This window comes from Giraffa tippelskirchi, chromosome 11, assembly GCF_054371585.1.
Source record: "Giraffa tippelskirchi isolate mGirTip1 chromosome 11, T2T-mGirTip1v1.2.pri, whole genome shotgun sequence".
Taxonomy (NCBI): Eukaryota; Metazoa; Chordata; class Mammalia; order Artiodactyla; family Giraffidae; genus Giraffa; species Giraffa tippelskirchi.
In genome coordinates, this window is record NC_137285.1 from 131139658 (window position 1) to 131157267 (window position 17610).

Genomic DNA, 17610 nt, shown 5'->3' on the forward strand with positions numbered 1-17610 from the left:
GAACAAAATTTTTATGGCTTTACTATTTTAATACAGAACCCCATATAATGTCTATTACTCATTTTTAAGGGTTTTAGGTACCATTGCCAATATTTCATGCCCATTTAACTTTATGATAATCCTCTGAGGTTGATACTAGTATTATTCCTATTTTAGATTAGAAAACATAAATTAATATGAGGTTAAATAGCTTTCCAAGGACACACAGTTATCAAGTGGCAAAACCTGTCTTCAAACCCCAGAATTGTTCCATTGCAAAGCATGTGCTTTAAATCACAATTCAATTCTGCCTCCTCTTCCATAGACTGATGTGAGAAATGTCACAGTGCTAGTTATCATGTCTAGGGATGGAGGAAACCAGTTCTGCCAATTTTAATGCCAATCCTATTTGAGCTCGAATGTGAATGTGTTCTAAAACTTAGTAGGACAACTTTATTGAAAATTAAATATATATTCGTTGTTAATCTCTTCATTCCCCAGCTGAGCAGGCAAGGACTTGGAAACTCAGATGAACATTTGAGTCAGAATTAAGAGTGTATATATGTTCTATAACAATGGGATATTTAGCTTGCATCTTCAGAATAAGATATTAGGGGAAAAAATGTCAAAATGTAACAGTATCTAATCAAAAGAGAGACTAGACAAAGAGACAAAATTTTAGTTTAAATTAAAAATGAAGCAATTGGTATCAACAAGATACTCTGAGCAAGTTCTTATAGTTGGGAGAGTAAGGGAAGGCAGAGAGAGATTCTGCAAACAATCCCCAAAGCACAGATCCAGGCCCCCTATATAGAAAACATAAGTTGGTTTGGACTCACCCTTCATTCATACGCAGATTTACATATGATGGATTGATAGAAAGCTTTATCATTTACTTCTATATCACAGAAGTCCCTTCCTAGTAGATTAGAATCATAAGTATGCCAGGACATTTTCTAGAGTCTAGAAAGTCCCATAAAATACAAGGGGCAAATTAGCCTCCAATTAAAATAAATTTTAAAAAGTAAATAAATAAAAACAAAACTAAAACACAAACTGGAAAACAAAACCAAAGCAGAATGCCAACTGGGGAATAAAGGAAAGAAAGCAAAACAAAGTAACAAAACATGTTGAAAAAAAAAGAAAAGAAAGGAAGAAAAGTAGAAGGTAGAAGAAAAAATAGAAAAGCAAAGTGAAATAGAAGTATATAAAAAAGATTTCTATATATTAAATAATAACTACAGCAGGGAAAAAACAATAAGGAAAACAATCAAGCAAACAAAACAAAAAAAAATCCCCACAGAACCGCAAGAGGCCAATGTAGAGGCAGAAGTATATAAACGAAATAAAAAGTATGATTAAAAAAATCTTCAAAAACTTAAATAATAAAATGAAAAACCTCAGCAACAGATGGAAAAGAAGAGGAAAAGAAATAATCCAGAATGAACTACAGAACAAATCAAAATAGAAGAAGAATAATAAATGTTTTTCTTGGATCCCCCCCGCAGCCAAAAACAATACAAGAAGCAGTAGAGGAAGATGGTTGAGAGCAAAGTCTGATGTCTTGTTTGACACACAACTTTGACACTGTGTGTCCTATAGTACTTAGGTCGTTCTCTTTTTGCTTCAGTTTCCTTATCTATAAATTAAAGATAAAACTATTAATATCTATAACACTGATATAAAGAATAAATGAGGAAATCCAATGAAATATCTAATCACTTGTGAAGTCAAAACCAACAAATTTCAGCATTATCACTGTCATCATCATTGTCATACATATATCTGTATTTCATTCTTATCTAAGTAGATTGTCAGAGTACACAATTTTGATAAAAACAATAGAAATTCAAGAGGCAAAAAAATACTACACTTAAAAAGTTTAAGGATCTTGAGTAAGGCCATTGTAACATAATGTACCACCCAAATGAGAAAGTGGTGAGATAGGGGTGTGGATGTAGCAGGGATCTGATCAGGCAGGCCTTGCATTTCCACTGAAACATTTAGTTTTACTTATTCCAAGGGCAGCACAAATATCAATAAATGATGTTCCTTTCCCAGTGAGGCAGGAAGGAAAGTAAATAGATATGCCAGTGCAGTGCAATGCTATGGCAGAAATTAGAACATATCTCTTATAGCAAAGAGAAGGAAAATGTCATTCAGCCTTCAAGGAACCTTCCACTCTTTGAATAAAGAGAGGGGACATATACATAAGTGACATATTCATAAAAAGAAAGAAAACAGACCTTGCTTTTATCCATATCTTATTAGGAAATTTTTTTCCATTCTTACTGTATATAAAACACTGATAATCCGGTTCACTACTGTAGTGAAAAATAACGGCAAATTTGAACTATTTAACCTCTCTAAAGATACGTCAGTTTATATGTTGGTTCCTCCAATTTTCACCCACACATCTTTTGCCAGGAAGTCCCTGCTATTGAAAAGTTCAGAGCTTTATAACTTCTCATTTCGTGACAGTTTGGAAGGAAACTCACATCCATTAATGGTCAGCTGGGCAGAAATAAGCAAGCAAGCAGATGTAGACTGCAGTAATCTCAAAGGAGAAATTAGAGTTGGTTACTTGTTTCCACCGATGAGAAAATGGAGAAAATTGTTTGTGATAAGTAGAGGATTTCTGAGAGCCCTTGAGATGCTGAAGGACAGAAGGCACCATCTCTAGACTCTTTCTCCAGACTTCTGTCATTTTGAAAGTACAGTTGGCCAAGTATGCTGGCAATATTGGCTGGAAAGTTCATCCCAGGCTCAGACACCAACGAGTGTGGTCCCAGAGCCTAGAGGACTGGCAGGGCTATCACACTAGATGACATCTGGCTCTTGCATTAATGAAGAGCATTTGAGCTTTTGACTCTTAGCCAAAGCTATGCACCAAAGGTATTAAAAGGCTTAATGGTTCTAATGTCAGGAGGCAGTTAGCTAAGCTCCATATCAAGATTCCAGATCACATAAAGATATCTCACATAACAATTAAGCAAACACTTTATTCTTCCACTGCTTCCAGTGAGTCTTCCATTCCAGTCATTTTAGTCTGAGCAGACCTCCACATATGACATGCATAGTCTTACCTTCTATCATTGACTCCTGCTGGTCACTCCTCCTCTCTAGTTGTCAAAAATCTTATCAATTCTTTCCAATCTAGTTCCAGAGATATCTCATCTATGGAAGAGACCTGGATTACTTCACCCCAGAGTGGAATAATTGCCTTCCTCGGAACTCGCTTCCTCCTGTTGATAGGCCTAGAAGGAAATCTTCTGAACAAGACCTCAGAAGATATAGCTAGTTTCTAGAAAAAGGTAATCATTATAGTATGTATTCACAAATAGCTTTTCAAACAAAGATAGCCACATATAGCTTTTTCCATTAAACATAGTTACTGATTTTTTTGGTAAGCAATTGCTAGCACCTAGGAAGTACAGGTATTCATATTTTTAAAAATGAATAGAAGAAAAGCTTTAGCTAATGAGAAGGTCTTTGTGACTTCTGATATTTTTTTCTGGAAATGGGAGAAATGTTAACAGTGAGAGATTTAAAGTTTGGGATATTTCAGTATAGCCCATAGAATGCCAGCATTTGTTCTAAGCATATTGGGACCCAGTGACCCAGATTCTTGAATGGCCTGTGTTCAGCTCTGTCCAGTGATATTTAGCATGCTTCATCCAGACAGGGACTGAACCTCCCACATCGGACAGAGAATGCTGAACTATCTTCATTCTTTACCTGACTGATCAGCTGGCAGACAGACAGGATATTGGACTTAATGTTTGGCTGGCTGACTGACCTATCCCACTGGGAGAATATAAGCCTGTTAGAAATACGTACAAATTGTTGTTGCTGTTCAGTCACTAAGTCACATCTGACTCTTTGTGACCCCGTGAACCACAGCATGTCAAGCTCCTCTGTCCTCCACTATCTCCTGGAGTTTGATCAAATTCATATCCATTGAGTCAGTGATGCCATCTAACCATCTCATCCTGTGCTGCTCTTTTCTCCTTTTGCCTTCAATCTGTCCCAGCATCAGGGTCTTTTCCAGTGAGTCAGCTCTTGGCATGAGGTGGCCAAAGTATTGGAATTTCAGCTTCAGCATCAGTCCTGCCAATGAATATTCAAGGTTGATTTCCTTTAGGATCGACTGGTTTGATTTCCTTCAGTCCAATGGACAAATATGGTATGTTTAATAAGTCTTAGAAAGAATATGTAAAATTAGATAGCCAGTGGAAATTTGCTGCATGATGCAGGGAACTCAAACCTGGAGTACTGTGACAACCTAGAGGAGTGGAATGGGATGGGAGGTAAGAGGGAGGTTCAGGAGGGAGGGGACATACATATACCTATGGCTGAATCATGTTGATATATGGTAGAAACTAATATAATATTATACAGCAATTATCCTCCAATTTAAAATAAATTTAAATTAAAAAAGAAAGACCAGTTCTCCTTAGGAGGGACTAGAGCAGAATGACTGGCTTTCTTAGAACCCACAATCCATGCTCATTGGCTTCTGGGACACGTAAGAGCCAGAACATCACTGTCATAACAATCAATGGTGATTGAACTCATGCATTTCAGAACTTTAACTCACAAAAGCATCTTCTCCATTGACTACTGGTTATGTACACATGAGAAAGAGTTGATTGTCCTCCTGTTGGATACGACAATGTAATCCCTGCAAATGAGTCTCATATCAGATGCTTTTCTCACCCTTTCTCCCACAAATCTAGCAAAACCTAGGAAAAGAGGATCTGATAGGAGGATATCATCAAAGACAAGAGATTTAAATTGTTAGTACACACACACACACACACACACACACACACACACACACACTTCTATCCTGAGCTCTTTTCTCAAGAGAAAGTCAGTTGATTTTTTAAAGCATCCTCTTTAGACTAAACAAAAGAAATAGGATTAGATATTTGTATCTTTGTCTTCAAACAAATTTTCCTAAAATATACATTCTTTGAATGTGATAGAGTCAACTAGGAGCGTTTGTGCCCATGTCAGGAAACTGGAGACATAAAATGTATTCCATAAACCAATAGGAGGAATTGTTATTGCAATCCGCAGCACTCCCTGCCTTAGGGCTAAAGGAAGAAGCTCGGACCTATTAGAAATCTGCCACCAGTTTTTCTTCTCAGAAGGCTAATTAAACAAGGAAGGCAGAACCTGTGTCTCCAACAGCTCTCTTGGCCAGAGCCTCGGCTTGGGACTGAGCACACAGTAGGAAGCCAAGGATTCGATAGAGACCAGTTGGCAAGCTGGCTGACACACTGCTTCTCATGAGTCTAATCCCAGCAGCATGGGAGGGTGCTTCATGTCAACTTTTCAGATTTGGTCTGGATTAATTACCTTGTAACACTCTAGACCAGAAAAAAAAGCTAACAATTCCCAATGCATGTGAAAACTTTATTTTTTCTGCCTCTTAACTTTCTGTTCTAACCCCGCATACACATAACATGCATCACATTACTTTACTCATATGATAACCCATTGGTATAAGCATGAATATATATATATATATATATATATATATATATATATATATATGATGATAGATGATGACAATCTTTAGAGCAAAAACACCTTTAACTTTCAGTCAAAATAGATGAATATATATATATATATATATATATGACGATAGATGATGACTATACATTGTGTATAATATCAGAGTTGGAGGCAAGAAACTTGGCTGTATTAAATTTTATCTTGTGAATCCTCAAGAAAATAATTTAATTTGTGCTGACTTCAATTTATCTATCTGCAATAATAAGACAATAATATCAGATACACTGTTGTGGTATGATTCAATTGAATCATAAATAAGAAAGTTTCTTTAATGCTAAGCATCAAATCAATGATATATTTTCAAGAAAACCATAAGATGATAAAAATTATTTAAATTTATGGTTAAGATTTTCAGCACTGTAAGCTCTGTAATCAATAGCACTGAATTCAAGTCCCAGGTCTGCTAGTTTTAGCTGTGCAAACTTTGTCAGATGTGAATATTGGCTGCCTCAACTGTAAAAAGTGAAAAATAATAATAAAATCTACCTCATAGATTTCTTTTATCCTGATTAAATTATGTGATGAATATGAAGCTCAGCATCTGATAATGAATAAGTGCTTAATATAAATAATCAGCCAGGGCTCCAATGGGAAAAATATGTCTCACACAGGTTATAATAATTGGAGGAGAGTTCAATAAAGGGGCAGTTTTCAAAGATCTGCAGAAGAAAATCACAAGAGATAATGCAGAGATGTTGCCATTACTATTTTTTTTTCAAATAAATTTATTTATTTTAGTTGGGGGCTAATTACTTTACAATATTGTAGTAGTTTTTGCCATACATTGACATGAATCAGCCATGGGTTTACATGTGTTCCCCTTCCTGGACCCCCCTCCCACCTCCCTCCCCATCCCATCCCTCTGGGCCATCCCATTGCCCCAGCCCTGAGCATTTGTCTCATGCATCGAACATGGAATGGTGTTCTGTTTCACATATGATAATATACATGTTTCAATGCTATTCTCCCGGAACATCCCACCCTCACCTTCTCCCTCAGAGTCCATAAGACTGTTCTATGCATCTGTGTCTCTTATTCTGTCTCGCATATAGGGTTATCGTTACCATCTTTCAAATTCCATATATATGCATTAGTATACTGTATTGGTGTTTTTCTTTCTGGCTTACTTCACTCTGTATAATGGGCTCCAGTTTCATCCATCTCAATAGAACCGATTCAAAAGTATTTTTTTAATGGCTGAGTAATATTCCATTGTGTATATGTACCACAGCTTCCTTATCCATTCGTCTGCTGATGGACATCTAGGTTGCTTCCATGTCCTGGCTATTGTACTATTGATATATGGGAAGGGAAGAAAGTAGGGAGTTATTTGTCCCAGAAGAGAGTGAGGAAGAAAGAGTAGCCTTGAGAAGAATTAAGAACTTAGATCGACTAGACTTCTCTAGTCCAAGTATGTCTTGCATAGATAGAGCTCACTCTTTTCCCACGCTCTGACCTCTGGCTCTGTGCTCTATTTACCAACTCAACTAGAACTTAGAAGGCAAAGAAGCCCATTGAAATAGCCTCGAATTCAACATTTTTCGTTGTTTTCCCCTAAGAGTCAGATAGTAATTATTTTAAACTTAAAAGTCACAAGTTTTATTGAAAACATAGATACTACATAAACAATGAGTGTAACCACATTTCAATACAACTTTACATAATTAGGCTACATACTTTTGGACATTTGTTGCAGTCCATACAAACTAGATTCCTGATTCGGAGAGAAGATGAAAAAATGGATCAGGAGGGGTAGACGGAGGATCTCCAGCTCAAAGCAATGCTAGCTGTTTTAGCTTTGGTTATGCCTGCTCTTGGGTTTAAAGAACCTGCCTGCCAATGCAGGAGACATAAGAGATGCGGGTTTATTCCCTGGGTTGAGAAGATCCCCTGGAGGAGGGCATGGCAATCCACTCCAATATTCTTGCCTGGAGAATCCCCATGGACAGAGGAGCCTGGGGGGCTACAATCTATAGGGTCGAACAGAGTCAGACACAGTTAAAGCCACTTAGCATGTGTGCACGTATGCCTTCTCCTATTATGAATACCATGCTAACTATATGTGAATTGAACATATTGAAGTACTTCCTTCAGCTGTATAATATATAGTGACTTTTGCTTAACCATGACAGTCTTATGCAGGTCTACCACAGAAAGCTACAAATATCAAGGCTATATGCAAGCTCCATGAAAGTAGACACTTTATTTGCAACTGTAAATCCTGAGCCTAGTTCAAATTTTTGGTGTACTATAAGTTCCCAGTAAATGCTTGACAGATTAATGAATACAAAAGTGTATTAGATGTCCTAATAAGGTCATCATTTTTAACTTCATTTTATATTGAAGTTAACATATATACCAAAAATGCACAAATTTTTAATATACAGGCTCAAATTTTAACAAAGTTAATATACACATTTAATCACTCAGATGAGGAAAGTCCTTTTCAGATATATGAACTGCAAATATCTTTTTCTATCCTGGCTTGTCTTTCAACTTTCTGCATAGTTTTCTCTGAGATCAAATGTTTTTAATCCAATGTTATCTCATTTATCAATTTTTTTCTTTATTGTTTCCTTGTATAGCCTCTTTAAGAAATATTTTCATTCTCCAGTAACACTAAGATATCCTTCTATGTGAACTTCTGGAAACTCATCTTTTTCTCAACTATAAAGAAATATATTCTAAAGAAATATGCTTTGCATATGGTATGAAGTAAAGGTCAAGATTTAGGCTTTTCTTATGGATGTTAAATTGGTCCAAAACCATTTATTGAAAAGACCCTCTTTTTACTTATTGCACAGAAATGTCACCTTTGGAATAGTTCAAGTGACTGTATATATGTCAGCCTGGTCTAAAGCTTTCTATTCTGATCTATTGGTCCATTTGATTAAGTTTGTTGTTGCTCAGTTTCTCAGTCATGTCAAACTCTTTTCAACCCCATGGATTGTAGTATGCCAGGCTTCCCTGTTCTTCACCATCTCCCGGAGTTTGCTCAAACTCATGTCCATTGAGTTGATGATGTCATCCAACCATCTCATCCTCTGCCATCTCTTTTTCCTTCTGCCCTCGATCTTTCCCAGGATCAGGGTCTTTTCTAATGAGTCAGCTCTTGGCATCAGGTGGCCAAAGTATTGGAGCTTCAGCTTCAGCATCAGTCCTCCCAGTGAATATTCAGAGTTGATTTCCTTTAGGACTGACTGGTTTGATCTCCTTGCAGACCAAGGAACTCTCAAGAGTCTTCACCAACACCATAGTTTGAAAGCATCAATTCTTCAGCGTTCAGCCTTCTTTATGGGCCAACTCTCACATGCCTACATGACTACTGGAAAAGCCATCGCTTTGGCTATACAGAATTTTGTTGGCAAATTGGTTAGGTTACATGTTGTAACGTCTTTGTAAGTAGTATTGACTGACTCAAACTCTTCAAGATTGTTTTGACAAGTGACCTTTTGGCACTTTCAAATATATTTTGGAATAATCTTTTAAATTTTCACCAAAATACAGCAAATATTTTTACTTAGATCCATTTGAGGACAGCTTTTATTTTTGTGATATTGAGACAGGTACCTGACTATGGCAGATTTCTTATGTTTGGGACTTCTTTAGTATTTTGCAGTTTTTTGTCTTTTATAACTTACATATCCTTATCCAGATATATCTCTAGGTATTTTTGTGTTTTAGTTTCTATTATAAATGGTGTCTTTAGTGTCAGCTGTTTATTGTATATTGACCATTGTCATGAAATTTAATTACTACTTCTGTATCACCTTTTAGATTTTTCATTGTTATTAGTCTGCTCAAGCTACCAGAGAGAATATCACAGACTGGGTTGTTTAAACAACATAAGTTTATTTTCTCATAGTTCTAGAGGCTAGACATCCAAGATGAAGGTGCTAGCAGGGTTGAAAAGATCTTCGTGGAAATAGCTATCATCTCACTGTATCCTCACATGACCTTTCCTCCTCACATAGTCTTTCCTCTGCCTTTGTCATGGCGAGGACAATCTCTGGTGTCTCCTCCTCATCTTATAGACATTAATCTTGTCAAATTAGGGTGTTTCTCTGATGACTTTATTTAACTTTCCTTACTTCCTTAAAGGTCCTGTCTCCAAATATATTCACATGGAGGCAAGGACTTCAACAGATGAACATTAAGGGGATACGATTCAGTCCACAATGCATAAAAAGATATACGCTGTTGCTTAGTTGCTAAGTTGTGTCCGACTCTTTGTGACCCCATGGACTGAAGCCCACTAGGCTCCTCTGTCCATAGGATTTCCCAGGCAAGAATATTGGAGTAAGTTGCCATTTCCTTCTCCAGGGGATCTTCCCGACCCAGAGATCAAACCCATGTCTCCTGGTCTCCTGCATCGGCGGCTGATTCTTTACCACTGAACCACCAGGGAAGTCAGAAAGATATAAAGTAATAGGTGAATTCATCAGTGTGAATCATGATGGCTGCCTTGAACTCCAATTTTTTATATCCATAGACCCATGAGACTGAAAAAAAAAATCTCTTTTGAATGTATTAACTTTTTAGTAGCAGCTTACATCTCAGCATCTCACCTTCTTGGCTTCTAGTTCTTAGGAATCAGTGAATGTCTCCAGATAAAAACAGGGTAGTATATTAAATTCACTCAGTCCTTCCTTCCTCTGAGACCTTAACGCCTCTGTGTAGATGTCTTGGTAGCTCTCTGATAACTAGAAATCAATTATGTTAATTACTCTATCTAGCTTTTTCAGTTGTTTCTGCTGGGTTGGATGGTATCCTATAAGGTAGCCCATTTTAGCTAAAAGCAGAAATCCATATAAATTTTGATTGAGGAAATCTAAGAGGAGGTTAGGTCGAGTAGGAGTATAATAAGAAATACATAGCATTGGGGAAGGAATAAATATTGCAGAGGTAGAACAATATTAGGCAAGTTTCAGAAGCAAAAATGAGTCTGTGGTAGTAGAGGCTCTGTGTCAGAAATAAGATCTGACAAGCAATCAGTTATTGATAGTTATACATAGCATTGGGGAAGGAATAAATATTGCAGAGGTAGAACAATATTAGGCAAGTTTCAGAAGCAAAAATGAGTCTGTGGTAGTAGAGGCTCTGTGTCAGAAATAAGATCTGACAAGCAATCAGTTATTGATAGAAGACGAACTACTGGCTTGTGAAAGTAAAAGTTGTTCAGTTGTATCTGAATCTTTGTTTCCCCATGGACTATACAGTCCATGGAATTCTCTAGGCCAGAATACTGGAGTGGGTAGTTGTTCCCTGTTCCAGGGGATCTTCCCAACCCAGGGATCGAACCCAGGTCCCGCATTGCAGGGGGATTCTTTACCAGCTGAGACACAAAGGAAGCCCAAGAATATTGGAGAGGGTAGCCTATCCCTTCTGCAGCAGATCTTCCCAACCCAGGAATTGAACTGGGGTCTCCTGCATTGCAGGCAGATTCTTTACTATCTGAGCTATCATGGACTTACATGCTGAATATAAGGACAGAGTGCCTATCTTCTGGGAGGTTGTATTACTGAAGGGAAGATAATAGGTGCTGCCAATTAACTATAAAGCAAAGTTTAATAGGGATATGCCTTATAATGGTTTTTATATCTTTAATTCTAAGGGAATTCAGAGAAGGGAGAAATTAAGAAAGGCATTATAGATGAGGCAAGAAAAAATGGGCTTTCTGTTTTGTGTTTATATTTTTTTTAACAAGGCAAAAGGGAGGAAATACAGAACACATCGGGTAAAATAAAGAGAGAAAGCAAAAGGTATGGTATAAGGTAGTGGTTCTCAAACTTCAGCATAAATTAGACTCATTTAAAGGGCTTAAAATGCAGATTTCTGGGCTTCACCTCCAGGGGTAGGACCAGATAATTTGCACATCTAACAAGTTCCTAGGTAAACCAGTGCAGCTGATGCTACTGGTCTGGGAACCACATTTTGAGAAACAATTAGTAGAGAGTGATGGGCTTCCCAGGTGGTGGTAGTGATAAGGAACTGGCCTGCCAATGTAGGCAATGCAGGTTCAATCCCTGGATCAGGAAGATCCCTTGGAAGAGGGCATGGCAACCCACTCCAGTATTCTTGCCTGGAGAATTCCATGGACAGAGGAGTCTGGCAGGCTACAGGCCATAAGGTCTCAAAGAGTTAGACATGACTGAAGTGACTTAGCATGCATGCACAAAGCATAGAGTGACTACTAAAAGAACTGTAAAGAATGTGTTGATAACAGCCAATAGAGAGGCAGAGTTGAATAATGACTTTTAAAATACTTCCTTCAAAGAATTGAAATATATTTCATTTGGCGAAGCACAGAGCATAAATATGGAGCGCTGGCCTGAAAGAGCATAAGTAATTTGGACCCAAGATTGTGAAAAACTTTTTTAATTTACTAAGAAATGTGATGGCCATGCAGCTAGTAAGGATCATCATTACTTTGTAAGTCATTTTTCCTGAACCAGCATCCTGCTCTCTCCATAACTTTGTAAAAGAGTAATTTCCCTAGCCAATATGTCTACTAAAATTCAGCATGATTGGTTCAAGAGCTGTTAGTAGCATTCTATGATAATTGAATATATTAATAACTGTAAGGAACAAAATTACTGTCCAGCATTTTGCTTTAAATATATACCATGTGAGTATCATTTTTCTACCAGCTACATTTCTGGGATGGAGTTTAGTTGAACCATCACTTGTGTTGGAATGAATCTTGGTGAAACAAATTTTCTTAATATCAGGGGAAATTATTTAATAAAAGTGTCAACTTATTGAAAGTCAAAATGGCATAGCTATGGTTCACAAATCAGAGGTAAAACTCTGTGGTCATTGTGGGTGTGATTTCAAACACTCTCCTGCCAAGAACTCAAATTTCCCAAGCTGTGTCAGACTTGGACACCACCAGCCATTCTCAAAGCAGTGTCTGCTGGTGAAACCAAGCAGGACCTTATAGGTTCCTGTGTCAAGTTTAGGACTAACATCTTTATCTTTTTCTTGTCCAACATGTATTCTCCTCAGTATTGAGCAGTATCAAAGAAAAAGGGGGACTTTTAATTGAGCAGGACTCTACGGGGCCTGATTGGGACAGACCCCCCTTCCATATCCTCTGGTTTAGCTCCTCTCTGAAGTACCCAGATAATAGGATATCATGTATATTACTTGAGTTTTTTAGATGCTTAAAACCAAATGGAAGAAATTAGCTACTTGATAATAGCTCCCACACCTACTGGCACCTAAGGATTGATAAACTTAACCACCGTGTTGCCCCAACATCAATCATTCAGAGAATTGTGTACAAGTTGATCACATACCTTTGTGACCCCTCTCCCTTTTCTGACATTTAAAAATGCTTTATTGAAATCCTTTGAGAAATTCAGGTTTGGGTGTAGAGGTAGGCATAAGTCACCCATCTCCTTGAATGACCCTGCAATAAATCTTTTCTGCTCCAAAAAATGAAAACAAGTCAACTCAGAAAAAGTCAAATTGATATTTAAAACATATTTATATATTTCTGGAAAATTTAAAGGGAAATGCTGCCCTGCAATGAAAGTAAAATTGAGTTAAACTTACAAATAATAAAGGTTATGTTCATTTTGAGTATTGAATAAAAATTCAGTTATTGAAAACAGTTTCAACTTAATATTCTGAAGTCTTTGCTTGGAAAAATTAGGTGTCTTTAATAATTATGTACCCATTTTCTTTAAGTGAAATGCACGTGATTGTTTTGGGAAAACTAGACATGTTTTAAAAAGGTGCAAATACTGACAAGTCACACTGACTGTCCTTCCAGACTAGTTTAACAGCTGGTAATGGATTAATGCACAGCATGTATGAAAATTCTTATATAGACAAAAATCACAGTGGAAATTGCCAGAACTCAGTACATTATTACATTAGCAATTTGAAAAAAGGTAATGAATCTGGAGATAGAAGAAATGCAAGCCTGGGGAAATGTCAATTGTGATAGCATCAATAATGAAATTCATTCTATTCAGGTATAGATGAGACCTGGAGAGCCAAATCTCTCAGCTCTTTAAAATGATTCTAAAATGTCCAATAGTTTTCATCACCTTCAACCTAGGTCTGATCAGCTAGCAATAAAGGAAAGGCAAATTGGATTTCTAAGCTTTAAGCAATGGGTCAGCAAATCCCCTATTGGTTCTTGGCTCTTTTAAATAATTGAATGTGTGATTTTATTAAGAAAACATTAAAGACAGAAGAAGTAAAAGACTCCATGAGATGCTGTGTAAAACAGCTCGATTTAATTGAAATAGAATGCTCTGCTTTTTATAGTAAGCACCGAATTGTTTGTGGTTACCCAGAAAGAATTTGAAGAGCCCTAGAATTTATTACCTCCTTCAATATTGAGTAAGGTACAGTGTGTCCTCTAAGAACATTTCAATCTTTGATGATCAAGCAGACACAGTCTTTTGGGCCTCCTGGGGTTGATGGTATACTACTTCCTAGGAATCACAGTTGGACTGACACTCCAATTACCATTTTCCCACAGGGAAAGACAATTAGTCCATAAGATTCAGTTTCCTCTTTGTCTTGTCTACCCAGAAATGATAGTAAGTTGAACCACATGTCTATTAATTGCAAGATTTATAAAATAGCTTTAAATTTCCCCTCTCAATATACAAAGCAAATTTAAAAAAAGCAATAGATTTTTCTCTCTGCTTCAAACCAAATTTGGACTTTCCTCATACCTCAGTTGATAAAGAATCTGCCTGCAATGCAGGAAACCCGGGTTTGATTCTTGGGTTGGGATGATCCCCTGGAGAAGGAAATGGCAACCCACTCCAGTATTCTTGCCTGGAGAATCCCATGGGCAGAGGAGCCTGGCAGGCTATAGTCCATGGGGTCACCAGAGTTGGACATGATGTAGCAACTAAATCACCACAAGCATGAAGTAAATTTATTTTACTAGTGTGAACCCCTTCATGAATGCTTTTTACTAGTGTGAAATCTTTGATGAATGCTTTCAGTGGGCTTCCCTTTGGCTCAGCTGGTAAAGAATCCACCTGCAATGTGGAAGACCTAGGTTCAACCTCTAGGTTAGGAAGATCCCCTGGGGAAAGAAAAGGCTACCCACTCCAGTATTCTGGCCTGGAGAATTCCAGGGACTGTATAGTCCATGGGGTCACAAAGAGTCGGACATGACTGAGCGACTTTCACTTCACTTCAGAGTTCTTCAATAAGCAAAGATGTTATATTTTTATTTTCAAATAAAGATATGGCAAATTATTTTTTCAAGGGTGATATAATAGATATTTTAGGCTTTTAGGGCATATGACCTATGTAATATCTATTAAATTCTGTCATTCTAATGATATTTAAATTGGAAGCAGACTGACCTAGTTTGATGGCTTGCTCTGCATTAGGTAATATAGGATAAGATATGCAATATCTCTAGGTCATAAATTCATTTTTAACATGAAATTTCTCTTAGGTCATCTGGGAAGACTATTGAGTACTTAGTATGTTCCAGAGACAGTACCACATAATTTGACACAGTGCATCATCCTCCCAATAGCAGCCTGGGAGGTATTATTAGCTGCTTGGACAGTCATGGCAGGAGATTCAGTGAGATTAATTTTGGGTCACACAGCTAGTAATTCAGAGCTGGGACTCTGAACATAGTTTCTAAGACACCACAGTCCTTTGTTTCTTCTAATCTGTGATTTGGTTTACTGAACCAAACTTGGATTTGCTCATCTAATGTCCAGCAAAGCCAATCTGGGGACATTGGACTGTGGTGAAAGAAAGCATAGCATTTATTGCAAGGCACCAAGCAAGGAGTATGGGCACTTAATGCTCCGAAGACATGAACTCCCTGATGGCTTTCAAGGAAGTGTTTTAAAGACAGTAAGACAGTGTGGGGACAGGGAGGTCACAGAATGTGTTGTTCACTCATATACTGTTTTCTGTTTGGTTGATGTGAGGTAATAGGGTGAAGTTTCAAGAATCTCAATCATCAATCTTCTGGTTTCAACCAGTCTGGGGTCTACGTGCTGGTGGTCAGCATACAGTTAACTTCTTTCAGGTGGTAGGGGTTTTAGCATCTGGGAAATAACTCAAGGAGATGGCTCAGGACATCATATAGAACCTGTGAAGAGGAACCAAAGGTCCTTGATTTTGTTTCACAGCTAAACTATCATTATTTTGTCCTTGACTGTTTCCCTTCATTTCTGAATTTTTTCACGTGCATGCATGCTCAGTCACTTCAGTCGTGACCAACTCTTTGCAACCCTATGGACTGTAGCCCACCAGGTTCCTCTGTCCATGGGATTCTCCAGGCAAGAATGGGTTGCCATGCCCTCCTCCAGGGGATCTTCCCAACCCAGGACCAAACTTGTGTCCCTTATGTCTCCTGCACTGGCAGGTGGGTTCTTTACCACCAGCACCACCTGGGAAATTTTTCACTTCTCTGAATAAATTTGCTTTTTGGAATTCAGGGAGGGCCGAGGAGGCTAAAGCTTTTCTATAAGCTAGAGGTGTGGACACAGGAGTGGGGCTTGATCCTGGGAAGACCCTGCAGGGTTCTACTCAATTTCAATATCTGGCTCTTGCTATACTTCCTGTTAGGAATAAGAGAACATGCAAAACACATTTTGTGTATTGAATAAATGTTGGTTTTCTTTCCCTCCCAAGAGAGGCAATCCAAGGCTTGTTAATGGCAGCTCCAGAAAGACTGCCTGATAAATCTTCCTGATGAGAGGAGAGAAGGGGGAAGACGCATATCAGATTATCTCAATAGCTCTGAGTAGAAAATTCAGTAGGTTCAGTAGCTACTGAAGTAGCTCTTATGCAAGAGCAGTTTCTGATAGGCAAAAAAACCAGGGCTGGAGACCCGAAGCCTGGCTGTATCCACAAAGGTTCCACAGAGAATACAGATCTGTCAAATGTTCTATTCCAGATCCCATCTCAGGCATTCCAATTTCTTTCAAAGGCATCTGTTCACTATGCCGAGGAATTAACAATATGAAGTTTCTCTTCTGAGCTTGTATTTCATCCCAGGAGCCCAGAAATGAACCAGAGTATCTGATAAGACCACTGCCAGAAAAGGAGACATCTGCATTCAGGACCCTGATTACTAACAGTTCTATCTAAGGCCCCAAACACAGCTACCCATATAGTATCCTCTTGTTCTTTTCTTTTTCAAAGAGGGCTTTTCAGGGTCTCATGGAGCCCCAAGGAATTCAACTACAATAACATAAGTCAAGTGGCCATTTTTATTAAGCACTGGGACAAAGGTGTTATACCAGTCATGGTGAGCTAGGCTGTGTTGAGAGAAAAAGTTAGGCTTGAAATTTCAGTGGCATAATGCAACAAAGATTTCTCTTTGTGTACCTATAAACTCCTTTGCAAGTTGAGTGACTGGAGAAGCTGTGCTCCAGCAGGGACTCACTCAGAACTCAGACAATATACTCACAAGCTTTTGGATATTTCGGTCCAGAACAGATATGCATCATTTATACTTACAGCCCATTGCCCAGACCCAGTCAGTGGTAAATGTGTCTGCCCAAGATGTATCCATTGACAAACAAGGCAGTGGAAGTATACCTTTATCCAATGCCAAACCAGCTAATACTCTTTCACATTGTCTTTAAATTCCACTGGAGGACTATAGTGTATAATGAAATGCTACTTAACACTTCATTATGGCAAACATGAGTCACCTTAGGTTTGGATGAATTTGTCTTGACTCTTGTCCTTTGCCAAATTAATACTTAAGGAATGGTATGTCTGCTGTTCCATGAAGCAGACCTAAGACTAACAGATGTTACCAGGTGATGGGTTTGTCTTTATATTAAGTGTACATTGGGTCTAACCTGTGTTTTTATCCATAATAGATAAACAAGGAAGGGAACTCTGGGTTGCAGATTAGATTTCTTCTTTCCTAGGCAAAGGGCAAGAGGGTATCAGGATTCCCAAAGACAGAGCCAAGGAAAGAGAGCTTGTCTTCCATTCTTCTCCAATATAAAGTTAGATGAATCTCAGGCTCTTACCTGAGGACAGTGTTAGAGAAAAACACCAAATGATCTTCTAACC

At 38.0% G+C, this 17610-nt stretch overlaps 1 long non-coding RNA gene across 2 annotated transcripts in view; it reads right to left on the bottom strand.

Moving 5' to 3' along the window:
- Positions 1-717: 717 nt before the first annotated feature.
- The window catches only part of LOC145526860 (uncharacterized), a 107847-nt gene continuing 90954 nt past the window's right edge, over positions 718-17610 (bottom strand). The window contains exon 4 of one of the 2 annotated variants that reach the window (XR_014069246.1): positions 718-4089. This is a non-coding gene — a long non-coding RNA (uncharacterized LOC145526860). The remainder of the gene's footprint in view (positions 4090-17610) is intronic. The other variant, XR_014069247.1, reaches the window with a different exon arrangement.